Source organism: Acanthopagrus latus, chromosome 20 (genome assembly GCF_904848185.1).
Source record: "Acanthopagrus latus isolate v.2019 chromosome 20, fAcaLat1.1, whole genome shotgun sequence".
Taxonomy (NCBI): Eukaryota; Metazoa; Chordata; class Actinopteri; order Spariformes; family Sparidae; genus Acanthopagrus; species Acanthopagrus latus.
The window spans coordinates 4,557,680-4,572,442 of NC_051058.1; the positions used below are offsets into that span (position 1 = coordinate 4,557,680).

General features: G+C 37.9%; 1 protein-coding gene across 5 annotated transcripts in view; it reads left to right on the top strand.

Moving 5' to 3' along the window:
• Positions 1-14,763, top strand: part of abcc3 (ATP-binding cassette, sub-family C (CFTR/MRP), member 3) — a 53,564-nt gene that overhangs the window by 399 nt on the left and 38,402 nt on the right. The window lies entirely within an intron of this gene.

Below are 14,763 nucleotides of genomic sequence, written 5' to 3' on the forward strand. Positions count from 1 at the left end.
GACAAGGTTGTACCATATTATGTCATGAGCTGCTTTTGTTTTGTTTCCGGGCAGCCATTCAGAAGTATACCACCGGCCACGGCGAACCACAAATAACCCACTTAATAGCATTTACTGTCTTAACAAGCTCCCAATTAATGTCATGTTAAATTAGGGGGTTTCGTTTGCCGCGTTAAGAAGTCGCACACGGCTGTTCTCTCCCCGAGGAAGGGCAGTCATGTAGTGACACGTCAAACACAGCTTAATAATGATGCTGTTTCAGTATTTATGCACCTCCGACACGATAACGACAGACTAAACCCCTCTAGGAACAATTGAGGGATAGCACAGTAGATGACAATACCAGAGAGTAGGAAGTGCCGAGCCTAATAAAACACACCATAGTCCCACTGGGAATGTTTCTGTATGGTGATGAAAGCTCATACAGTGGGCAAAGGGCCCTTTTAATAGATATACCACAAAATCCCCATTAAGGCATTTTAATATCACACTCTGTTTAATTAAAGGTATTGCACTACAGGCTAGTATTACAAGGTTGCTAATCAGTAGTACCACACATTTACAGTAAATCCCAGTGGGAGTATTATGGAAGCTTTCGATTTCTTTCACCACCACCGCAGAGACCCACATTAGCACCCACAACACCACGTCGACTGCCTTGGATGATGTCGCTCTGTTAGAGTCACCTGAGGTCATGTCTCTGGCTGTGGTAATACTAATGTGGCTTGAATCTCGCAATGGTTGCTCTTGCTGCAATCAGGTGTCAGCTGTAAACCCCTATATCTGGAAGCCCTACAGTTCACATACGTTGGTGTCTTGCATCCTGAACGTCACAGTTTTGAGAGCGCGATTGCTGCCAGGCCTGTGACAACTCTTCAAATGTCATGTATGTTTTGTGTGCGACTATGGGGAAGTGTCATCCAAGGGCGGTTGCAGTGGTGGTAAAGCAGTGTTCACACACATGCGATGTAGAGAAGAAATGTCGAGAAAACATGGAATGTGTAAATGTCGTGATTGGGATGTGAAATGTGAGCAAATAGTGTGTCTCATGCAGTTTTGGTGCATCTCTAGTTTGTGCTGCATTTATAGATACGATATACTTTACAACATATTTACCAGCGTAGTTAACCTAGATATCATGTATGAACAAGCAACAACTATATTCAGCAAGTGCAACATACATTGATATCCTGATACATCAACAGAAAAGCACACCATGGCATTAACACAATACTTGCGTGTATGCCAGAAGTCTGCAGCTGCTTCAAAGTAAAACACTTCTTGTGGTGCTTCTGTGCATCACTTTTGATTGTTTCTTGGACTTTGGAACACTTAAACGAGTCCTTTTGACATCCCAGTCTTCTGAATGTATGTACTTGTGAACTCCATGAAATATCTGTCTTTTCAGCAGCTAAATGCGGCACTATTTCCACTAACTAGTTCCCTATTTTAACTCTCAACTTTTTGGTGTTTGGCAAACTTGTAATGGTTTTATCAGAGCCCTTTTTTGGCTGAATATCTCTATTGAGGCAGCTCTGCTTGCTGCCGCTGGAATTAAGATTGAACAAATAGAAAAGTTGTGGGCTCTTGAACCAAAACTCTAATCTTAAAGGTGTTGAAAAACTGTAAAGTTGGAGTGGCTTGTTTCAAAGTAAACACAGTCAATTTTATCTCTTGTTAAGATAGATACAAAAATACTGATTTGTGTTTTTAATGTTAAAACAAGGTAATTTTATTGCACGGGGTTGATCAATGAAATGTAAGTCGTAGCCCCTTCATGTACAAAGATACATATGAATAAAATACAATTTAAATGAAATAAAACAATATAGTTGTTGATGTACATGCTGTGTATATTCATACACGTCTTGGACATTATACAGTAGATATGCAAATATACATCCAGAGAGTAATTATGCTGTGTTGCATATTATGAATTCATATCTGGGGGAAGACAAACTGTACCAACAAAGAAGTGTTGATTATGTAGTCTGCATTAAATCTGTAACCAATTGTTATTTTCCATTCTTGATTAAAGTGCTGAATATTACTCTCATTAATGGTGAAGACAAGCAGCATATTTTGTCAATTCCATTTTCCTGTGACCAAACATTAGCCAGGAGTTGGCTGGGTAGGTGGGCTGCTTGACTCATTGTAAAACATCACGATCTCGATTCATACATTTATGCGTTCTCCTTTCTAGTTGGTGGCGATTCACTTGCTTCTGTTTCAGAATCAGCATAAGATTCAGAAATACTTTATTGATCCCAGAGGGAAAAATTGCATTACAGCTGCTCCCATTCAGAGTCCCAGAAATATGCAGAAAAATAATAATAATACAAATAATGATGATAATAATAATGATAAAACCTGTACATAAACACGAACAACAAAAACAGAAGAAAATTACAAGAAATGTACATTCTACTAGAATATATCCATAAATATATTTCCCTATGCAATTGCCTTTTTTGAATTGTCACACAATCCCAGTTATACAGTGTAAAGCAAAACATGCCATTAATTCAATATGCAAGCATACAACTCAATCTTCTGTCTCCTTTCTCTTCTTCATTCACGGAGCTGTCAATCCCTGTTGCTATAGTAACCTGATAGGGCAGCACGTGCAGGACAAGCAGGAAGGAGGCACTCAGAAACAGATTAGCCAGCCTCAGTGTTTTTGCTTATGTGAGAAACTCTGCTCTGCCTTTGACCTCATGTCCAGAGAAAAGCTCTGGCGCTGAGGTCTGAAGCACTTGGGTGGCGAAACAACCAAATGCTGGATATGGGTTTTGATTGACATTAGCTAGGCAGCTACGCTAACTTAATGCTATGTTAACAGAGTTGCCTTCACAGCTAACAAGAAGTTTGCAACATGTATGGTGATTAAAGGACAGCAGTCATCAGTAACATCCAGGGTTCAGCTTCTGTCTGTGCTATGATGTTTCCGGCCTAAACACATACAAGAATGAGATAGCTTTGTCACACATGAAGAACATATAGTTAAATGAATCACAACCACGGATAAACCGCCTGCGTGTATCGAGGCCATGTCATTCAGATGGTCTGATAACAATACAGGTCCTTCACTCAGCTAGAGAAATGTCCCTCAAAGCAACGTTACATGACCAAACAAAAAGTAACTGTAACTGTCTTTGGCAACTTATATGAGAAAAAAAATACTGCACATATATGTTGAGAAGCATCTGTCTTCCTGTTTGTCTTCCAACCTGGGCCAGCAACTCCCCATCAAATTTCTGCCCGAAAAACAGCGTGCGTTGTGTTGTAGTTACTGTTGTCATGGTGACGGTCAGCCCTCCGGACCGAGACTTTCCCCCAGAAAACCACCTCCGTCCCGTGAGTGAGAAAGTTAAACATCATCCAGTTTACCGATGCCGATTATGTAATTATGTAATTTTGAACGACCAACGGCGGAGAATTGGTGAACCCGCCGCTGCGGCGATAATGCGGCTACTCTGTGTGAAAGGGGCCAGTATCAAAACTATATTACTTAGCAAGTAAGCTACCAGGTTAAAGTTATTGGTAGTATGTGAATTTCCTGTAGCGCTCAGAACTTGCTGATATGCTGATATAGGCTTTGGCAATACATAAGCATTAATATACAGTGTAGAGATATATTATACGTAGTCATAATATTCTAAATTTGAGCATTCAAAATGTGAAAATGATGTGAATATGAAAAATAGTAAGAATGACATTGGAATGGGATTACAGAGGAAGACTGACACTATGATACAGTGTATTACCATATCGTTAAAGTGAGTGTTTGATAGTGACAATTAATGTTCTCAAATCTCATGGAGAAACACCAGGATTCACATTTTGGCAAGAATGGGGCAGCCATACTGGGTAGAGATGCAGGTTTAGGTCCATTTTGTGTAGCTTAGCTCTTATTCTGGCATTTCCTGGGGTGATCACAATGCTCGTGGTGACGTTTTGTCCAGCTTGTCTGGTTGAGTGGCCTGGATGCTGCTGGCAGTCTCCAGTTCTTAAGGTCTCAAGGTCTGCTGAACTTAATCCAATAACCCGCACTTCCCCTTTCAATGCAAATGAGTGCATTTCAGTGACAGGCAATGCGTGCTTCAGCAGTAAAGGCAAATAAAATAACAAATTACATCATTATGTTCAGCAGCAGGTTAAGGTACCACCATCTTATTGCTTCAATGGTCTTTAGACTTCAAACATCACAACACTTTAAACTGTCTGTCTGAAGGTTGAGAGGCTTTTGTCCCACACTGCCATGACGAAACCCCTATGTGCACCAAACTCAAGAGCTTTGAGGCACTTCGTTGTTTCAAAAAGGGTTAAGACTGTGCACCTGATTTTCCACAGGCTGCATATCACACTGAGAGCTGGCTTGTTTATGGGGCCATCTGAGGTGACCTAAACTAGTTGCTGCTGTTTATATCCACTTGAAACAAACTGGAGGCAGTTGTTATCCGCCAACACTCAACCGTGTGTATTCAATGTGAATCAATGTGAGTCAGGTTATGGGCTTGGCCAAGGATTTAATTTGCAATGTCATTGTTTGTAAACGGTGTTCCATGTAACCTATACCTTTTTATATCCAGCCAGTTGCTCAATCAGTCTTTACATAAGGAAAATCTGCACTCGTATTGTCCAGTACTCCATCAGCAGATTTATTAATAAACTTTCAACTGACAGTCTGTATGCAGTCTTTATGAAAAGAGGGGTTGAAAGCCTTCTTTCTAAAGGCAGTATTATTTGAAGGTTTTCACTTAAATTATAACATCAGTGTGCTAAGCTGTGTGTGTGTGAATACTGATATGTACTGATATTTCTGTGATAAGCCGATATAGGCTGATGGTATCAGCTGCCTGACATATGGGTTAGGCTGTGCTTGAAGGTCAGTGAAAAGTCCCTCTACTGATGAGAAAACATGCAGTGTGTAAATATGATGAGAGTGGTATCAGATTGTATTTGTGAAGTGTAAGGCTGTCAAAGGAAACGCTTGTTTTTGAATCCTTATTGAATGCCAGCTAAGAGCAACTGTGAACTTTTGTTTTTATTTTTGAAAATGCGATGGTTATTTTTTAGTAATACAACAGTATCAAGTTTTTGGTCTTTTTTGTAATGAATCATTTACTGTTGCATGACTATCAATTAGTCATCTAATCTCTGCACCAATTACATCATAAGCCCATATATTTTACATCATAAATATGATCTGTATCCTGTTCCGATATACTAACAGTAAGAACCTTTCTTGTACAATATTAGGGCTTTAAACTTAATAGATAAATGATCTAAATTGCAACATGGCCAATTAAAATGCCTAAAATTCCAGAGGCTGCAGTTTTTATGTGACATGTGTTATGATAAAGTACTGTAGTGCTGCAGAGATGCCCTGGCCTACAAATATTGTTCTCCAGAAAATGTGTTTATTTAGTACACTGTTTAGGAATGTTAATGAGTAATCATTAATTGATTAATCCAATTTAAGATTTTATCAAATATGTCAAATAAAGTACAAAATACTGATATAAGAAAAAGTATTTAATTAAAATACAGGTCATTTTAAAAAAACGAAGAAGACATTTTATACAAACTGATGTTATGATATTTTATTTAATTTAGTAGCCCTAATATATGCAATTAAAATGATGTCAATGATATTGTGCTATTTAGTTGATTGTTCGAGTACCTTGGTGTTTTCATTAACTATCCTAATGTGGCCCAATCTGATTTTGCATCCTACAAAGATCATGTCAGTGGCCCAAAGTTCTCTAATGGAGAAACATCCACCATATTTCATATGTTATTAATGATGAACTGATAATTGATTGATAAGGCAAATTCAAGAAGTTGCCTAAAATTTAAACATTCCTAGTATTGACTCCAACAAATGTTACAACATCATGATTTTAAGAGTTTTTTCAGTGAAGAAGAAAATTATTGTGCAAATATGGTCATTACCATCGATCATGAATCATATCACAGTCATAGTATCTCTCACAATTATCCCAATAAGACTTTGTTACCACTTTGTGCAGTGCTATACTGTATATGTATGTTGTGTGTTATGCCTGTAGCTACTTCGCAGAAAACCTTTCCTGTAGTACCTCTTGCTTTGGGATTGAGCAAATCCAGAATGGAATTGTGATTAAACATTGTGCAGCCCTATCATCAAATGTTCAGAGAGAAGAAAATAATACATATCTACAGTATTATATATCTGTGTAATTAAATGTTAAGTGACAATAAATATTGTCTAAATGTTTTTGATTTGACAGTCAGTTCTTGATTACATGCAGACGTTGAAACTACTAGGGCACTTCAGTGTATATCATGCTTACTCAAATGTTGAGACTGTGCAATAGTTTAATTGAGATATTTAGTTGACTGTGTTAACTGTGTAATAAATTTCATTGTTTGATTTGTCAAATTTCATTGATATTTCGTCAAGTTTATTTTTGTTAAAAGGGGAGGCAGTGCCAATGTGGAGGTTTTTTGTTGAAACAGGAAATGGTGATTATTTATTTTCATTTTTATTTAATTTATTATAATTTGTTGTAACAAGCAGCGAAGAAAATAAATCTGTCTTCAAATTCAGTGCATCTGTAACCTAATAGTTGTTTTTGTGGTAGAAATGTCAGTATCAGTACTCGGTAACAGCAAGTACACAGATGAAAATACTGGTACTGGTACTGGTACTCGTTTGAAAAAAATGGTATCAGTGCAACCCTACCATTTTCTGCTACTTCAGACTTTCACTCCACTTCATTTATTTGATTACTTTAGCAAGCAAAATCATATTATTCAGTGCTCATTGGCTATTAATCCTGACAGCAGAGAGTGTTATGGACGCTGAGACCGCAGGGTGGTGACCACTCACAGAGAAATTGTGCTACACCAGAGCCAGTGAAGTACTGCATGTTTCAGTTTTTTATATTTCATTGGCAATCAGACACAAAAAAAACACTGATATCAAAATGCTGAGTATCAATCAGACAGACAGACAATCGGTCCACCCCTAGTACTGGTCATGCATCAGCATGTGTTGTGCAGGATGGGTTAATGCATTACTCATCACAACTATGAACTGGATGCATACATATTTTGGAACTCACAGTATATCTGGATGCTTTGGCTGGGATGTGACTTGCATGTTGCATTAGTTGACTTATGAGCAACAGCTCTGGGGGCCCTGCATTCATCATGCCAACTGCACGCTTTCGAACTTGCAACGTCTTTGGCTATGTTTTGGTTGATAGGACTACACATTTTAGAATGGCTTTGTCTTGTGACCACCTCAAGGCGCAACGATCAAGCCGTTTTATCGCATCTTGATATGCCACACCTGAAAGGTGAATGAACTATCCAAATTGTGTTTCACAAACGCGCAGCCAGTAGTACAAAGCAACATTCATTAAACAAATAAAAACAAGGATCAGATGAAATCAAAAAAGGCTGAGTGATGGAAGTACATTTTAAGCACAGTTTTGAGAGAAGCCAAGCCATATTTCCTCCGTCAGGGTGTTGCAGGGCCTTGGGGATCTTCAAAAGCTCTGTGTCCACAATTCTGCAGCTGGGAATGCCTGGAATAGATAAAAGCCTGAAAAACCTGAGCAGGTTCTTACAAGAATACAATATCAGAGGTATACTGAGAGGTTTGTTCCTAAGCTGAAAAAAGCCAAACAACATTTCATCACCAAGATTTCTAGCAACAGCTTAATAGCTTAATGTATTTAGACAGGTACCAAATAGATGGCTGTATTTGAATGTTTGTGTTTCTGGAGCCTCTGTGAAGAATCTCTGTTTTGGTTGAGTTCAATTGAAGTACATTCAGAGACGTTCAGTTTCTTACTAGAGCCCGACTGATGTGAGTCTGAAAGTGAATTTTTGCAGCCAATGCAAAGAGCATTTAGAAAGAGAATACGCTTGGTCCAATAATTTACCTATGAGTTATGCAGTAACAAATGAGGAAAAATGATTATTAATGGGCATGAAAAAATGTATGTCTGAAGATAGTATTTGATCCAAAGTACTGTATCCAATATACCCAACCATTCCCGCATTCTGTTTAATCAACTGCTATCGATTGTGTAAAAACCAGCACTCAAGTCAAGCAGAATACGATTGGAATGAGTCAGCATCATTGGTCATTAAGAGGTGTTGTAAGTGACTTTGAGAAAAAAAGTCTATTATGATGGAAACTGAAAAAGAGGAAGCTGTTTTGATTGAGGAAGTCAGAGAGAATGATGACAAGGGACGTTCCCAGCTTCCCACTAGTTGAACTTGGGAGTTGTGAAACTGTCTCGTTTGCCTTGTGACAAAATGTTGATAAAAAGACTACTGGTCTATGCAAACTACATGATGTCAATGTGGCAAGTTAAATAACTTTCAAACCTTCAAAACATGCATGGTCCTTTTTCTGGTATAATCTGCATTTAAGGATACAGTGTCTAGTAAACTATAATGTATGCAGAAAAAGATATAATGCTTTTCATGTCAGTACCAACATGGCCAGCAGCAATTCCTGTCCTCCTGCAGTCTTTACTGTCGTCAGCCCCACATTCACACCACCCAACAGTTTTTTGTCTAACGTAGAACAGATGGAGAGCCTGATAGTATTATTTTCTCAAACCTTGGAAAACACTCGAAAGCACATGTGAAATCTGTCACCCCCACACAACCTGCACTTCTTTAGAATTACTGTTACTTACTGCAAACGCTGTTCGAATTTCTAGAGGTCAGTCATTATCATTTGAGGGCCACTTCTGCTGAAAGATCTAAATCCTCTTGATTAACTGCATCAGCCATACATGCGCGTGACAGATTTTAATTCATGTCACGTTCATTCATGTTTCAGTGTAGACAAAGAGAGACTAAAAGATACTCAGAGACATTTTTTTTTCATGAAGTAATTCTCTACTCCATGAAATACCTGTCACACATTACTCCAGCCATGGGGTTAGATAATATGGTCTGACGTTAAATCTTTGCCGTCCATTAAATGTTGGAACAACTGATTTTACTGGAGGCTGACAAGTGTGGCATTTGAGTCATATCTAGTTTTGCAGTCTAGCCAAACCGCTCTCATTTGACCAGTTTTCAGCTTATCTATTCTCGAATATATAATGTGACACCATCACCTTGTCCATGATTGGGACAGGTCACTGAAGGCAGCCAGGCTGGCAGAAACAGAAACCATTCTGTCATGTCACGTTACTCAATACTGTACTTACCAACGTTCCACTCTCTCTTCCAGATAATCCAGCCACATAACTATCGATCTATTCATAAAATGAAATTGCATACTTTAGAGTATGGAAGTTATAAAATATAACCAAGTTACTATATTTTACTAACATTACAAAGCCCGAGTGTCATTGTAACTTATCACTGAGAAGATGGGAGGAGGAGAGTGCCCTGATTTTCAGTTCTACAGTTCTAATAAAGTTAATACCAAAGATTCTTCAATTTCACCAGTGTTAGTTAAATTTTGTGCATGCGCAAAAGCACATGTGTACACACACAATGTGATGTGTAGCAAATGTGATGTACGAGAGAAAGCCACTTTTACCAATTTTATACTTATAATAGCTTGTATACATTGGTTTTGTATACGTGGACAAACCTGCTAACAACTGGAAATTAACTCCATTCACATTGCCAGCAGAGCTGGGTGTTGGCAAGTACTTCACGATACAATACACTTCACAATACATTGCGATATATTAATATATATAAGTTGCTGTCTATGATCTGGGTAACCTTAGTACATCACATCACATTATATTGATAATCCAGCCGAGAAATTGAGTCGAAACAATTTAATTTAAAATGTTTGTTTTCCTATTTATTTGAATGGTACTGGCAAATTTGCACAGTTGCACACTGTGTCACCGAACACACTGATGTAGCTGCCATAACAATTTAACTGCACTCTTGCACTTCATTTCCGAGCAACTTCCGTCTCTCTTTCAAACTTCGTGCAGACTGAACAATGTAAGAAATAGACTGAACGAATAGAAAGATATTAACAAACCAGTGGCCTTAACTTAAATGCACGCCATAGCATCGTGCCTGAAAAGGAGAATAACTTTATGATGAACACACTAATTTATACACATTGCACACAAAAGCCGGATGTCAGCATGTGTCGGTGTGTTTTTTTGCCAGTGTGAAAGGACTGAAGCAACGCAGCTTGGCAAATTGGATTTAAGTTTGACGCCAGAGTATAGTTAATTAAAGGGGAACACTTGGTATTTTTTCATAGCACTAGCCTACAACAACCAAGAACAAATAACAACCAGTTGTTATGGCTAAATGTCGCATACAGATTTTATTCTCATACATCCAGCATGTCAGTATAGGAGTACAATACTGGAATAGTGGTGTTCATATATCACATTGTTTCACATCTCATTTGAATATCTTCTGACTGCCTCAGTATAGAATCAGTTGATATTTCCTGATTCCTGACTGTTCAAATCAGTAATGTATAGGTCACTGAACTATGTATAAATGTTCAAATTAAGTTTTGTCAGAGTGATTTAAATTGTTGTAGACATGGCGTCAGCTTGCTGCCAATGGCTTTACCACTAATGGTGTCTCACTCAATTATTGTCCATAATGCCCACTCACAGTAAAGGTCTATATCATTCTGTGACATGACATCAACAGAAACGGTTCATAGCAGATTCAATTTCTACGAGCATTGTGTTTATATTCTGAAACATTTTGAATTCAAGGCACTTTTGAGTACAACGTGAAAATCTTAGGGTTGGAAGCTGGAGAACATGGATTTATATTGCTTGTGGCCCTGACGACACACAACATCAATTCACTGAAACTACAGAGCAGATGCAAGCAGAGAATGAACTGAATCAATGTATGTGCTGAAGGTATCCTCACTGTCCAAATTGTTGTAGCCTATTTGAGTCTGAGCATGCTACTGCTAGCGTAAGCCATTGTCGTCCTGAGAGGGGTGTGTAGCAGGCAAGTGGGCGTTGACAGACGGAGCTCATTAGCAATTAAAGGTGCAGCCACAGAAACAGCCTGCTCTCAGTATAGCTCACTTGAGCGACTTTTATACAGCAAAAATTCAGGATCACGGATGGGTTTGGGGCAGTGATTATCAAATATAGTGGGGTCGTTTGTCTGATTTTACTGTTTGTTTCATTTGGAACCATTGTTTGAAATTTCACATCAATATACACTACTAGTCAAAAGTTTGGACACACCTTCTCACCTTATGGCTATTTTGAGGAGTCTAAAATATGAAACATATTTAGAGTTATTTCACACTTTTTTGTTTACTACATAATTCCATGTGTTCATTCATAGTTTTGATGCCTTCAGTGAGAATATACAAAATAAAGAAATAATGAAAAACCATTAAATGAGAAGGTATGTCCAAACTTTTGACTGGTAGTGTATATGAAGAGAGAAAGAGACAGGAAAGATGGGAAGTAGAGTAAAATGGCATGCAACAAAGGTCCCTACAAGGGATATAGTTTGGCAGCAGGATAAATGGTATGATACAGTACTTTATAAAGTGATTCTGATATTTTGCAAGATATATAACAATACATGACGATATCTGTCGTAGAAAGGTAAAGGGCAGGATTTCTCTATTTATTCACCGCAGTTTGGTGTCAGTTGCATAGAATTTGACACAAACTGAGATGAAACACTTCACATCAGGTCTTAGCATAGTGCCTCTGTTCAAAACACACTGAATGTAACTAGTCAATGTCCCCATGTGCCATAACATAAACTGGCAAATGTCTGAACTTTTAACAAACAGCACAGCTCTATCGCAAAACAAGTCTTTGAATTAAATTAACAGAACCGTAGAAAACAATTACTTTGAAAAAAAGGCACAAATTTTAGTAGTTTGGAAGCATAACCTATCCACATTTTATGCTTATCCTTTTTAGAAGCTTAACAAACTTGTAACATGTTGTAATAGATAAACTTAAAAAAGCTTTGCAAAGTTGTTCTTTGTATATATCTGGACACATTTAACTTCTCTCTTACTTGTTTTATATAAACCCGGAACATTGCAGAGTTTACCAGCTTGCTTTGCATCAGCCTGAGAATGTTTCCTGTTTTGTGATAATTTGTATTATGTAAACCTGAGCACATATCCATTCATCCTCAGATTTACATATTCTTCTTCTGGAATAGCAACTGGCCACCATGCTCTGAGCTTTGATAAGCATTGGTATGAGTCTCGTGCATTCCCCTTGTTTACAGTATGCAGGGGTACGTTTCCTAGTCATTATCAATAAAGTGGTCAGTGATTGTCACGTAGGACTCTGTAGCAAGTGAAGTCTGTCTTTTGCAGGTGAGCTCAATTCTCTATGCAGACTAGAGTGCGTCCTCAAACTTTCCTGTTTTTTTGGTAAAAAAACTTTGTGGACGGTATTCCATACCATGGCTCCAGTGTTTGCAACATTTGGCAGAAACCTTTATTTTTGGACTGTATGGGCCAAAATCCTTCCAACTAAACCCAGCAATGGACTTTTTCATACTGGTAGCCCTTGGGGACGAGAAAGGAAGCGTTGCCTTAAACATTGCATTCACTGCTGCAGGTTGACTTACAACGTTAGCATTAATCACATTTTCAACCAGGAGATCGGGGTGGTGGCGTTGGAAGTGGCTTTGCATGTTCGTGGTGTTGCCCGTGTACTTTAGTTTTACCAGAGAGTTCTTGCGTATTGCGTAGTCTTTATCAATTTTGTTTGCTTTATTAAACGTGGCCGGGCTATCACTTAACGTAACGTTCTTGACATGCTGTTCGCCATCATCCCACTGTAAACAATGTCAATGTATTGTTGTTTTTACATACAGAATTGCTCAAGTACCCCTTTAACTGTTTTTGAGTTATTGAATTTTGGGTTATCTACTGATTTGACATCCAACCCCTGTGGATATTGATTTTGTTAATACTCATCAACTGTTCATATTAGAACCCCTATGGCCTATCCTGTATTTACCTGGCTGGTGAAATAATTTACCTGTTCAAATCAATGCTGGCTGGCCGTTACAGCACAGCGCCTCTCCCTTTTCGTCACACCTTTTGTTGAAGTTTCTCGTTACAAGTGTAATGTTAACTGCCTTAAAGTCTGTGAAATTGAGAAAAAGACCAGACACTGAATTTAGTAAGACCTGCAGTTTGTTAAAGATGGCTTTTCTCTTCTTTTTCATGAGAATTATCAGTAAAGGTCTGTTTTGTTCAGAAATTATGGTAATTTCTACTAGTTGTCATTTAATAGCTTTCTTTGATATGCTTATCATGGCCATCTCTTGACTATTAAGGCTTCTTGTCACTTTTTATATTTCATTATCAGTTTGTGAATAAATATTGACTGTTCACTTCCTCAAGGCTCCACAAGCTTGTATTTGCCGTCATAAATTCATTTTAAGATTGCATTGGCAAACTCAAACCTTTTAAGGCCGCAAATTTGAAGAAAGCAGCCTCCCTATCAGTTGGAAGAATGTTAAGAGGGAGTGAGTTTAAGCAAAAGCCACATTCCTCAGTAGCAACCAAACAGCTTACATAATGCAGCATGCAAGACTGTGTACTGTGCAAGTGTAAATATCCATCAGACGAATAAGAATTGTTTTATATGCACAGATTAACATTGCATTTGAAGCAGAAATGACGTAAACCAGGTCTTGTGTACATTTGGTGCCTTGGTCACCAGGATAAGCATTGATGTGATATGCGTGAACAATGAAAAACTCTTTGTCTTGTATGGTCAGTCATTAAACATGGGATTTGCTCACTGCCTCCCACCCTGTGTGCAGTGGAGGTAAGTAAATGATCCATGCTGCGTGAGATAGAAAGTGTTGCATACAGTTGCAGCAGGATGTAAGGATTAAAAAAAAAGAATGGAGGACATTTAAATTATTGTGCTGTGCTCACATTTGCAATGCAAACGCTGCCACAGCCATTACTGCTCACAAATATACAACAGAGGTAAAAGCCAGTCGTGACAATGGAGCAATAGTAATGTTCTTTTTGGCTCTTGTGCGATATCTTCAGTTAAACCTAATAATTATTAATTTGTGTTTTTATTGTTTTTTTTTGTCATGATTGTGGTACTAATGAGTGCCACTCATGTTTCCATCATGGGTTGATCGGCCAGAAACAGTTTTTCTTTGATTTGTTGTTTACTCATGGTCAAAAATGGCCATCAAAGTACAGCTGAATATACCTTGTGAAAGAACGGACAGTCTTCCTGATTGAACTTGCGCTTAGCTTGATTTTTTTAATCAATTTCTGTATAAGGTCAAAAACTGACTGTAAAATATACTAAAGTACATTTACATATTTTAGAAAGTTTGTAGGTTTCACATTGAACTTAACTGGTTTTAAAAAAGTACATGAATGATAAATGTTCTACACTCATTTTAGGTCAAATAAGGGCTGCATTTTGAAATAAAATACATAACAGAGCTTTTGAATAATGTTCCCTTTTGATATACAAAAACATTTTAGAATGATTTTTTTGAAAAAAACTGAGTACTATTTTACATCTTAACTGTCTCAAACAACTTGATAACAAAGTCAACAGTCTTTGTTTCCCTCTTATATTCCATTCCCTCACTTTCTCTTGTTCATTGACAGAATATAGCTCTAGCTTTTCCTGCCAGGATTTTATCTGGGCTGTAATGGTGTCAGGGCCAGCCTCATACACATATAGCTGGAGCAATATTTTGTTTTAAAATAAAGGCAGCTGTCTGCACTATAGACATTATTCT